Below are 10,657 nucleotides of genomic sequence, written 5' to 3'. Positions count from 1 at the left end.
GAGGGAGCGGCCACCGCACGTTCAGATCCGCCCCCCGGCTCCCGGAGCTGGCGGCGTCCCGGTCAGCAGCCGCTCCGCGGTGGAGGGAGGGGGTATGTCGCGGCGTGAGTGCCACATGCTGGGCAATTGTTACACTTGTTTGACTTGAATGTGCGTTTAGAAAGGGGCGCTTAAAAGAAAAGGATTGTAAAGGATTACAATAGGAACTAAGGGCACGGATGGCTTATCTCGTTCTTACTCCTGTTGATCCAACCACAGGATTTGTAATGACAAGAACGATTATTTTTGTAACAGTCGTGAGGGGTAATTACTTAATGTTTTCAAAGCTGGTTGTGTCTACAGGGGGGAAAAAAAATTACAACCTTTGAAGTGTTGACCCTCTCTTTCTTCTCCTTCCCCAACCCCATTTTATTTTAAGCATTAGACTTTTTTTCCCCCTACAGAATTATCCCAAACGCTGAGTTGGGTTGGCTCCATGTCAACTTAAATTTGGAAAGCAGGTTGCAAATACCTCATGCCCATTGCTAGATTAGAAAGTGCTGCTTGGACCACTGCTGCCCGTGAGCAGTAGGATTAAGGAGTCCCAACTGAGGGGTTGCGCTCTGAGACCAAGAGTGAACTGTTCCTTATCTGTACCCATGAACAATATGTAGGCAGGTGAGAAAACACCTCCGAGGAGCACAGTGCCTGGTACACAGCAACTGTATTTAAACTTTCCTTTGGAAATATTAGTATTATTTAATTATTATTATATGTGATTATGTATTATTTCCATTGGAATGATGATTTCTTAGACTCCAATCTGAAAGGCAGGGACTTGGTTTATTAACTTCGATAATCTGCACCTATAGCATTCCCCTTGCAAGTAAGAGCAGTAAAAATGTTTAAATTGTGATGAATCAAATCTTTGTGATCTGGTTCTGGATTCCCTAAAGAAAGCATGATCTAGCTAAACTTTGATTTTTATTGTTTACCCCAATTACAACTTGGAATAATATTGCTGGAGACTCACCCGAGTGAATGATTGGGGGAAATACAAATTCAGCAGACTTGTCCCCTCTCAAAAGGTGGGTGCTAAGGGAGGAGCTTCAACCCTTGTGGCCAGGTGACATTCTGCTGCTTATCCTGCAAATGGAGAAGGATTAACTTGCACTCAGTGACAAATGTTCACACCATGGGATGGCTTCCCAATTCCAGATTAGCTATTACATTAGGTAAGGAGATAGTTACTTTTCCCTTCCCACAAGCCATTCGCTGTTTACTTCTGCCTGCCTCCACCCAAACACACTTGTGCAGGGTGAACATTTTTAATTTAAAATTTGAAAAAACAACAGCTAACATCCAAAATGTACAAATGTTAGAATTTTGTCATATTTTCTTCACATTTTTTAAAGAAAAAAAATCAGTTGACATCCTTTAAGTGGGGAAGCAAATGTGGCTCAAGTGATAAGGCCTCTGCCTACTGTATGGGAGGACTCAGGTTCAATCCCTGGGGCCTCCTGGAGAAGAAGAAGAGAAAGCATGCCTGCACAGTGGGCCAGTGCCCGCATGGTGAGCCGAGTGCCTGTGTGAGTGCCCGTGTGGTGAGCCAGTGCTTGCACAACGAGCCAGTGCCTGTTGCTGCCTCCCTTCACCCCTCCTCCTAGCCTTTGTTATCTCCCTTTTCCAGCCGTTGCTATCCTTCACCGCCTACCTCATAGCTGCCTGCACAGCTCCGCCTATCCACTACCGCCTCGTAGTTAATACGTCCCCGTTCCTACCCCTCCCTTGACCCGACCTTATATAATCAAGTGTATTTCCGCAATAAAGTGGACTAGCTCACTCTCACAGGCTGTCTCCGTGGTTTTTACCGCGCGTCCCCCACACCTGGAGAACCTAGGCCTACGTGCTGGCCTAGGGGCTCACTGCCGAGCCGTGGAAGCCCGCCCGGTCCTCGTGGGTTGCTAACTCAAAGTAGCAAGCTCAAAATAGCAAGCCCACAAGTGCCCACATGGCCCATGCAGTAAACTGAGTGCTGGCACAGTGAGCCAGTGCCCACACAAGTGAGTCACACAGCAAGATAATGACACAACAAAAGAGAGACAAAGGGGAAAATCAAGGTGAAGCGCAACAGAGACCAGGAATTGAGATGATGCAATTGACAGGGAAACTCTCTCCACATCAGAGGTCCCTAGGATCAAATTCTGGTGAATCCTAGAGGAGAAAGATGAGAAAAGAAGACAAAAAGAGAAATAGATACAGAAGACCACACAGCGAATGGACATAGACAGTAAAAAACAGTAGGGTGGGGGAGGGAGTGAGAAAAATAAATAAATACCCTTTAAAAAAGGGGAGGACAGGTGGGGAGAAATAATCTTTAAAAAAAAAGAAATCCTCTAAGTGTCCTTCTCTCTCTACCTCCCTTCCTCTGCAGAAGTGATCATCAACATGAATTTAGTGTATATCAAGTCCATTTGTTACATATACATAAACAATATGTAGCATTATTTTGTGCAGTTCATAAAATTTATATAAATGATTTCATATCATGGATAGTATTCTACAACAATATTTGGTCAAATTAATATATATACTAAGATGTCTCATTAACTCTTTCCTAAACATATATGGCCTGTAAACTGACAAAACAAAGTAAATTATTCTGTGACATAGAGGTCATCATTTTTCTTTTTAAGCTGTGGTTCCATGTTTGTTCTATTTCATAAATTCACAAATCATGTGTCCTATTTTTTTGGCTCAAAAGATATAGTTACTATACCCACTATAATGCATCCAAAAGTGAGAACCAACTCAGTTTGCTTTTTTTGCCTCACTTTTGTACTTTTTGCTGTTGATGCACACATAATGAAGAAAAGATGACTCAGAATTCTCAAGAGGTACCCACTGAGAAATCTGAACCATTCTCTATTCTCTGCAGGTTGTCAAAGGAACAAAGTCACCAGTGTAATCAAATCTGCAGGTTTCTGGAAAGAAAACCTGCTGGAGCAGGGAGATCTCAAATGGGGGGAGCTGGACTGAAAGTCTCAACAATCATCTAGTCACAGCTGCTTATAAAGACATTTAGAGAATTCCCAAGTGGGGCACTACAATGACTACCTGACATTAAAATTCTTTTTACATAGAGGGGTCTTACTAAATGAGGAGCAGATATACATTGATTAGTATGGTATGCTTGTCCATTCTGATCAGCTATTTTTACTGGACAGAAACTGGCTTATCACTAGATGTACTTGGCTCTGATTCTGTAGGGTGCCTTCCATTTTCTCAGAAAGCCTCTGAGGTCAATTGTTTCAGTCTTCCGGAGAATGCTTTCTCTGATAGGGTCACAACCAGCAACGCCCAATGCAGGTGGCCATTTTATTTTATTTAACAAGGCCATTATTTATTTTTTTTTAGGAGGTACCAGAGATTGAACCCAGGACCTCATACACACAAAGCAGGCACACAACCACTGAAATACACCCGCTCTCCTCAACATTTTTTTTTAAGACTTATTTTATTTATTTCTCCTCCCTCCCCCTGTCCCCCCCCCCCCCCCATTGTCTGCTCTCTGTGTCTTTTCACTGTGTGTTTTTCTGTGTCTGCTTATATTCTCATAAGGTGGCTCTGGGAACTGATCCTGGGACCTTCCACAGTGGGAGACAGGTGATTATGCTCTTGCATCACTCAGCTCCCTGTTTAGCTATGTCTTCTTATTTTCTCTCCTGTGTCTCTTGTTCCATTATCTTGCTGGGCCAGCTCTCCACATCAGCCAACACTCATGCACAGAGCGGCACTCTGCATGGGCCAGCTACCTTCACTAGGAGGCCCTGGACATCGAACCCTGGACCTCCTATATGGTAGATGGGAGCCCAGTTGGTTGAGCCACATTCGTTTCCCCTCATTATTTATTTTTCGTAAGTGACATTAATTAATATACAGAGTACTATCCCCACAGAACAGTCTATAACCTGTAAGTCTTGAAAGCAGGTGATAATTCAAAAACTGCCAATTATAAGGTCCTTTAATAATTAATACTCAATGCCTTTGAAACAGTTAGGCCTTAAGGTATCTGGTCTGGTTTTATCTAGGAAAATAAAAACTTTGTGCATGATATATGCTAAACAAACAGCAAGATTAAAGAAAGTCCAGTGTTTACTCAGTTGAACACATTTTGCTTGTCACCTTTGTAATATTGAGTTTTATTTTCCTTATGAAAAATTACCTTTTATATAAGGTGCTTAAAAATACCACACTGAATCTCACTAGAGTGAAAAACCCTATGCAAAAGTTTACTCTGAGCCTAGTTTCCCCATCTGTAAAATTATAAAGGGTTGTGATAGATTTAGTGTTCCAAGCCAGACCATACCATGGATGGATAAACTAGATTCTCTACCATAGACTCCTGCTGTGGGGAGTGGGGATGGGAAACAGAGCTGCAAATGGCAATTTATGGGACTGAGGAAGATGACAGCAAGAGAAGGGTGGGAAAAAATGGCCTGAACATTTTAAGCTCCCATCTGTCCAGCCCTGAACATTATTAAGAGAACCATGTGGGCTCTGTACATAGAAACCTAAAAAAAAAAAAAAAAAATATATATATATATATATAGGTACCAGGGCTAGGGAATGAACCTAGGACCTCATAAGTGGGAAACTGGCACTCAACCACTGAGCCACGTCAGCTCCCCAAGTTGGTATTTTCATTTGTTTGCTTGTTGCTTTTTTGTTTTTAGCAGGGACCAGGAATCACACCCAGGACCTTCCCAGGACTCAACTGCTTGAGCCACATCCACTCCCCTGTCTTTGTCTTTTAATCTGATGATTTGGTCCAATACAAATGTCTCATTTATTTCTGTGTACATACTTGTTGTAAACTTATGTACAGAATTAAATACCCCATTTATTAATTTACAAACTCTAATAAAACCAGAGAATAATTTCACCTCACCAGCAGTTCTTACATTGGAAAAGGAAACCAAATCAATAGACATATTTCGACAACATGAGAAATTTCATTTTACCTGAATAGAGGCATAATTCATTTTAGTGTTCAATTATGTTTATATATATATATAACTAGATATATATAAAATGCTATAATCAGAAATACAACTTAACTATTATAACTAATATTATTATTTTTTAAAGATTTATTTATTTGTTTATTTCTCTCCCCTTCCCCCCCACCCCGGTTGTCTGTTCTCTGTGTCTATTTGCTGTGTCTTCTTTTGTCCACCTCTGTTGTTGTCAGCGGCACGGGAATCTGTGTTTCTTTTGGTTGCGTCATCTTGCTGTGTCAGCTCTCCGTGTGTGTGGCACCATTCCTGGGCAGGCTGCACTTTCTTTCGCGCTGGGCGCCTCTCCTTACGGGGCGCACTCCTTGTGCGTGGGGCTCCCCTACATGGGGGACACCCCTGCGTGGCAGGGCACTCCTTGCGCGCATCAGCACTGCACATGGGCCAGCTTCACATGGGTCCTGGGTTTGAACCGTGGACCCTGGGTTTGAACCGTGGACCTCCCATGTGGTCGACAGACGCCCTAACCACTGGGCCAAGTCCGCCATCCTATAGCTAATATTATTATAGAGCAAAATTATCTTCATTTATCACTGGTGAAAAAAAATCCAACCTCAGATTCTGCTGCCTCTGATGAAGACATTAAGTAAGTTCTTTTCACAAATAGTGATAGCTGGAAAATGTGCTTACTAAAAATCTCTCCATTTAAGCAGTTCTGCAAATTCTAATACTTTCCCTAGATCAAGTTGAACTAGTTTTCTATTCATCTAAGAGTCTTTGTTCTTAGTTCCTAGAAAGGGCAATAACCAGACTTTCCCAGTTTTGCTTAAGATATCTCAAAGTAAAACTGCAGAATGTCATCAAGAATAACCCATAACATTCCTCAGAAACAAAAAGTTTGATATCCTTGAGTGGTCAGCTGTTTACACAGCAATTTCTGCCATAAACTTTAATCAATAAATCTCTAAAACTGGGCCAACAAGCAGGAGTTTAGCATGCTTGAGATAACACAGGATTGAAAACTTTGCCCACTTCCTCTTCATGAGACTGAAAAATCCAGAATCATCACCAACATGGCCAGAATACATCACACGGTCATCACTTGATCCTTGACCCCTACTCCTTTTCTTTACCTATAAAAACCCTATCCCAAATCCTCACTTTAAACTGGTTTGGGGAAGATTCCCTCAGTTCCTTGCTTGTACATTTGCAGTAGATCACCTTCTCACTAAGACATGTGTTTCTCCTTTGTGGTGCCGGATCGGGCGAGCCCTTTTATTGAAAATAGCCATTCTGCTGGTATCAATAGCATCCCTAAGGATTGCCCCTTCTCATTTTGCACAGCATTTGTCTCAAAACTTGGAAACAGAGTGTTTAAAGCTGAGAAACGATAGGGAAACAAATAAAACTCTCCTGATTCTGGTTGTACATAAACCAGTATAAGAACTCCAGCATCTGCTGAAACAGTCCATTCATAAGCTGACAAAATTTTAAGCATTTAAATATAAAATTCCAATGATTAAAAAAAATGAACCCAAACATAAGCTTCATTATTTCTTCTCTGAACAGGACAACCATGAGATTTTACATTTGCCCTCTTCTCCATTCCCATTTGGAAAGAGCAGTGGCTGCTCTCTCTCCCCAGGTCTTGCTATTTTTTCATCAGGTTGGGACAGCACTGAAGGAAGAACGCACTTTCTTGTTTACAGCTTTACTGAAATATATTTGAACTATAATAAGCTGCATTAAAGCATATAATTTAATCAGTTTAGGGAAGCGGACTTGGCCCAGTGGTTAGGGCATCCATCTACCACATGGGAGGTCCAGGGTTCAAACCCCGGGCCTCCTTGACCCGTGTGGAGCCCGCCCATGCTTATTGCTGATGTGCACAAGGAGTGCCCTGCCACGCAGGGGTGTCCCCCGTGTAGGGGAGCCCCACATGCAAGAAGTGCGCCCCGTAAGAAGAGCCGCCCAGCGCGAAAGAAAGTGCAGCCTGCCCACGAATGGTGCCACACACACGGAGAGCTGACACAACAAGATGATGTGGCGGAAAAAAAAAACACAGATTCCCGTGCCACTGACGACAACAGAAGCGGACAAAGAAGACGCAGCAAATAGACACAGAGAACAGACAACTGGGGGTGGGGGTGGGGAGAGAAATTTTAAAAATTTTTTAAAAAGATTAAAAAAAATTTTTGATCAGTTTGACAAATGTAAGCACCCATGAAACCATTGCCACAATCAACATAACATGCATTTCTATCACATCCCCCAAAGGCTTCCTTATAAGCCTTATAATTCAATCTTCCCTCAACCCTCATCTCTAAACAACCACTGGTCTGTTCGCTGTTACTATTCTACTATATGGACACACTATAATTGTTTCCTCTGTGAGATATAAAGTCCTTTTTCTGGATCCTTCCATTTCCCTACCTCTATTCTCCTTGCCACCTCCTTACCTTTGCTCAGATTAAGTTTAGCTTCAGCAGCGCCTTTGGTTTTATAATTCTGGATCATTAGTAATCTTGGATTGCTGGAATAGGGCAGGGAAGCAGTGCGGAGAGAGTGACTTTTTAAAAAATAAAACGGCGTGCTGTTTCTGTACTGCTAACAGCTAGCTAGAGTGAAGGCTTGTTTCTCTCTAGTAGTATCTTGGCAAGGGTCACAAGAAGTAACCATCACAGCAAGAGCCAATCTGTCCATATGCCTACAAAATGCCAGGTTCTGTTCTAAGTGCCCATTCTCTCGCTTTCATAGTAAGCAGAACTTAACATGGCCAGGCTGGCCAGGGGAGGAAAGCAATTTACCATCAAGAAGTAAGGTCTTCTTGTCCTGGTGCAGCAGAACAGAGGCCACCATGGATCAGATGAATTTTTATCACTTGTCACCAAGTTCTAGATGATAAAATGCTTTACCTTATAGAAATTGCTATAATTGCCATTACATTTTCATTTTAATTATAATAGTAATTTTATTCCTATGGTTATTTCTTCTCTCTCCTAGATAATAGAACTTTTTCCTCTCTACTCAAGTATTTACATCAGCGCAAAAAAAAAAAAAAACCATGTATAATATATTCCATCTTAAAATTTTAAAACCACCCCAAATTCCCCTCCAGTTATTGTTCCGCTTTTCTCTGCTTGCCTATAAAGCAAACTCAAGAGTTGTTTGCATGCACTGTCACCACTTCATCACCTTTATTCTCTCTTCAACTTACACCAGTCGGCTTTGTTCCCATTACTCCACCGATAGCCCCTCTTGTCACCATCACCCATCACCCACAACTTGATACAGCCAGTGGTCAGTTCTCAATCCTCATTATTTAATCTCTCAGCAGAATTTGACACAGTTGATCACCCCCTCATCCTTCAAACACTTTTTGTTTTTTTTCACTTGGTTTCCAGGACAACACAGAGCTTGATTTTCCTCTTACCTCGCAGGTAGCTTCTTTGTCTCTATCGCTGGCTTCTCTTGCTTTTCTACCTAAACCATGAATGTGGCTGTACCCTCAGGACTGTCTTTGGCCCTCTTCTCTTTCTCATTTATCCATTTGCATACACTGGTGATCTTCCCAGTCCCATGTCTCTATATATTATCTATACTCTGGTGACTCCCCAAAGCAGATCTCTGACACTGACATCTCCCTTGAGTTCAAAACTCATATTGAAAGAGACCAAAAGCTGTCATGATATATGTTACACTGCAGCCTTAATTTTTAGAGTTAGCTAATGAAAAATATTTTTGTTTTTAACTCTCATAACTTGTAGCAATGTAGCTGTGCACTTGTTACCCATTACTGAGAAACTGTTTTTCTTTTCCCTTATCTGCACCTACCAAGTTCTTGTTTTCCACTCCTTTCTCTTTGTCTGAGCCTGGCAAGACTGAGGAATTTACAGATAGAATAGGAGAATTGAATCCAAGTGTTGAGAATTAACAAACAACTATAGTCACTGAATTAGTATAAAGAAGATTTCTTCAGAAACTTCTTTGATTCTCAATACAATGTTTTATTTTTATAACTGTGTAATCTATAACTGGTAACTAACCCCTGCTGGCATTCTCCCTTATCTTGTCACTCATTTCTGAGATGGAATTAGCAATTCTTAATAGCCTCTTGATGCCATGTTTTTAGTCTAAGGGATTTACAAATGTTTATCTTAAATCCCCTTACTCGGGAAACGGACTTTGGCCCAGTGGTTAGGACGTCCGTCTACCACATGGGAGGTCCGTGGTTCAAGCCCCGGGCCTCCTTGACCCGTGTGGAGCTGGCCCATGAGCAGTGCTTATGCGCGCAAGGAGTGCCGTTCTACACAGGGGTGTCCCCCGCGTAGGGGAGCCCCACGCGCAAGGAGTGCACCCATAAGGAGAGCCACCCAGCGTGAAGGAGGGAGCAGCCTGCCCAGGAATGGCGCCGCCCACACTTCCCGTGCCTGCCGCTGACGACAACAGAAGCGGACAAAGAAACAAGACGCAGCAAAAAGACACAGAAAACACACAACCGGGGGAGGGGAGGGGAATTAAATAAATAAATAATAAATCTTTAAAAAAATAAAAAATAAATAAATCCCCTTACTCATTATTTTATGTGGATTGAACTATTTACCACCCTATGTATTACCCCAGCCAGACTTTGTCAGTTCCTAGAGGATGATAATTAAGCAATTTACAACCCAGTTTGTAACCTGTAACCTGATACATACCTCAGCCAGTGTCTGGGGCCTGCACACATTTTCAATTAAACAAATCAATCAATATTTCTTAACATTCCAACATCCCTATCCCACCTCTCTTTGTCTGAAAATAATAAAAATACTAACCTTCTTTATTCGAGGAGGCAGATTTGAGACTTGCTCTCCTGAGCTCTACCTGCTTAATAAAGCTCTTTCCCAGGAAGCTGATGTGGCTCCACTGATAGAGCATCCACCTACCATATAGGAGGTCCAAGGTTCAAATCCCGGGCCTCCTGGCCCATGTGGTGAGCTGGCCCACACACAGTGCTGCCACATGCAAGGAGTGCCGTGCCACACAGGGTTGTCCCCCGCGTAAGGGAGTCCCATGCACAAAGAATGCACACCGCATGAAAAATGCACAGTCCATCCAGGAGTGGTGCTGCTCACACAGAGAGCTAATGCCGCAAGGTGATGCAATAAAAAGAGACACAGATTCCCGGTGCCACCAAGAATGCAAGCGGACACAGAAGAACATACAGCGAATGCACACGAGCAGACAATGACAAGAGATATTGAAAATGGGCAGGAAAGGAAGATTCAATAGTAGTTGGAGAAATTGGGGTTTCAACATATACCCTCAATGAGATTGAGACTGTTGAGATAGTTACTACCTCTACCTTCAAATTTGCTTCTCCCCTAGTCTGCCATATCTCATTTATTGACATATGCATTCACTCTGGTGCTCATATCAAAAACCTCAGTTATCCTTTTTCCTCTTTTTCCCTCACACCCCATTTCTTATCCCATTCACTCTTATTATCCTGGTCTAAGCTAACATCATGTCTCCACTGAGTTACTGCTATGACCTCCTCATTGGATTCACTGCTTCTACTCTCACTGCCCCCATCCATGTCTACTCTCTGCTCAGTAGCCAGAGGTACCTTTTAAAAGCTTGAATCTGTTCCCTACTCAAAATACTTGAAATAAAAC

The sequence above is a fragment of the Dasypus novemcinctus genome, chromosome 3, assembly GCF_030445035.2.
Source record: "Dasypus novemcinctus isolate mDasNov1 chromosome 3, mDasNov1.1.hap2, whole genome shotgun sequence".
NCBI lineage: Eukaryota > Metazoa > Chordata > Mammalia > Cingulata > Dasypodidae > Dasypus > Dasypus novemcinctus.
Note: the sequence above shows the minus strand (reverse complement) of the source record.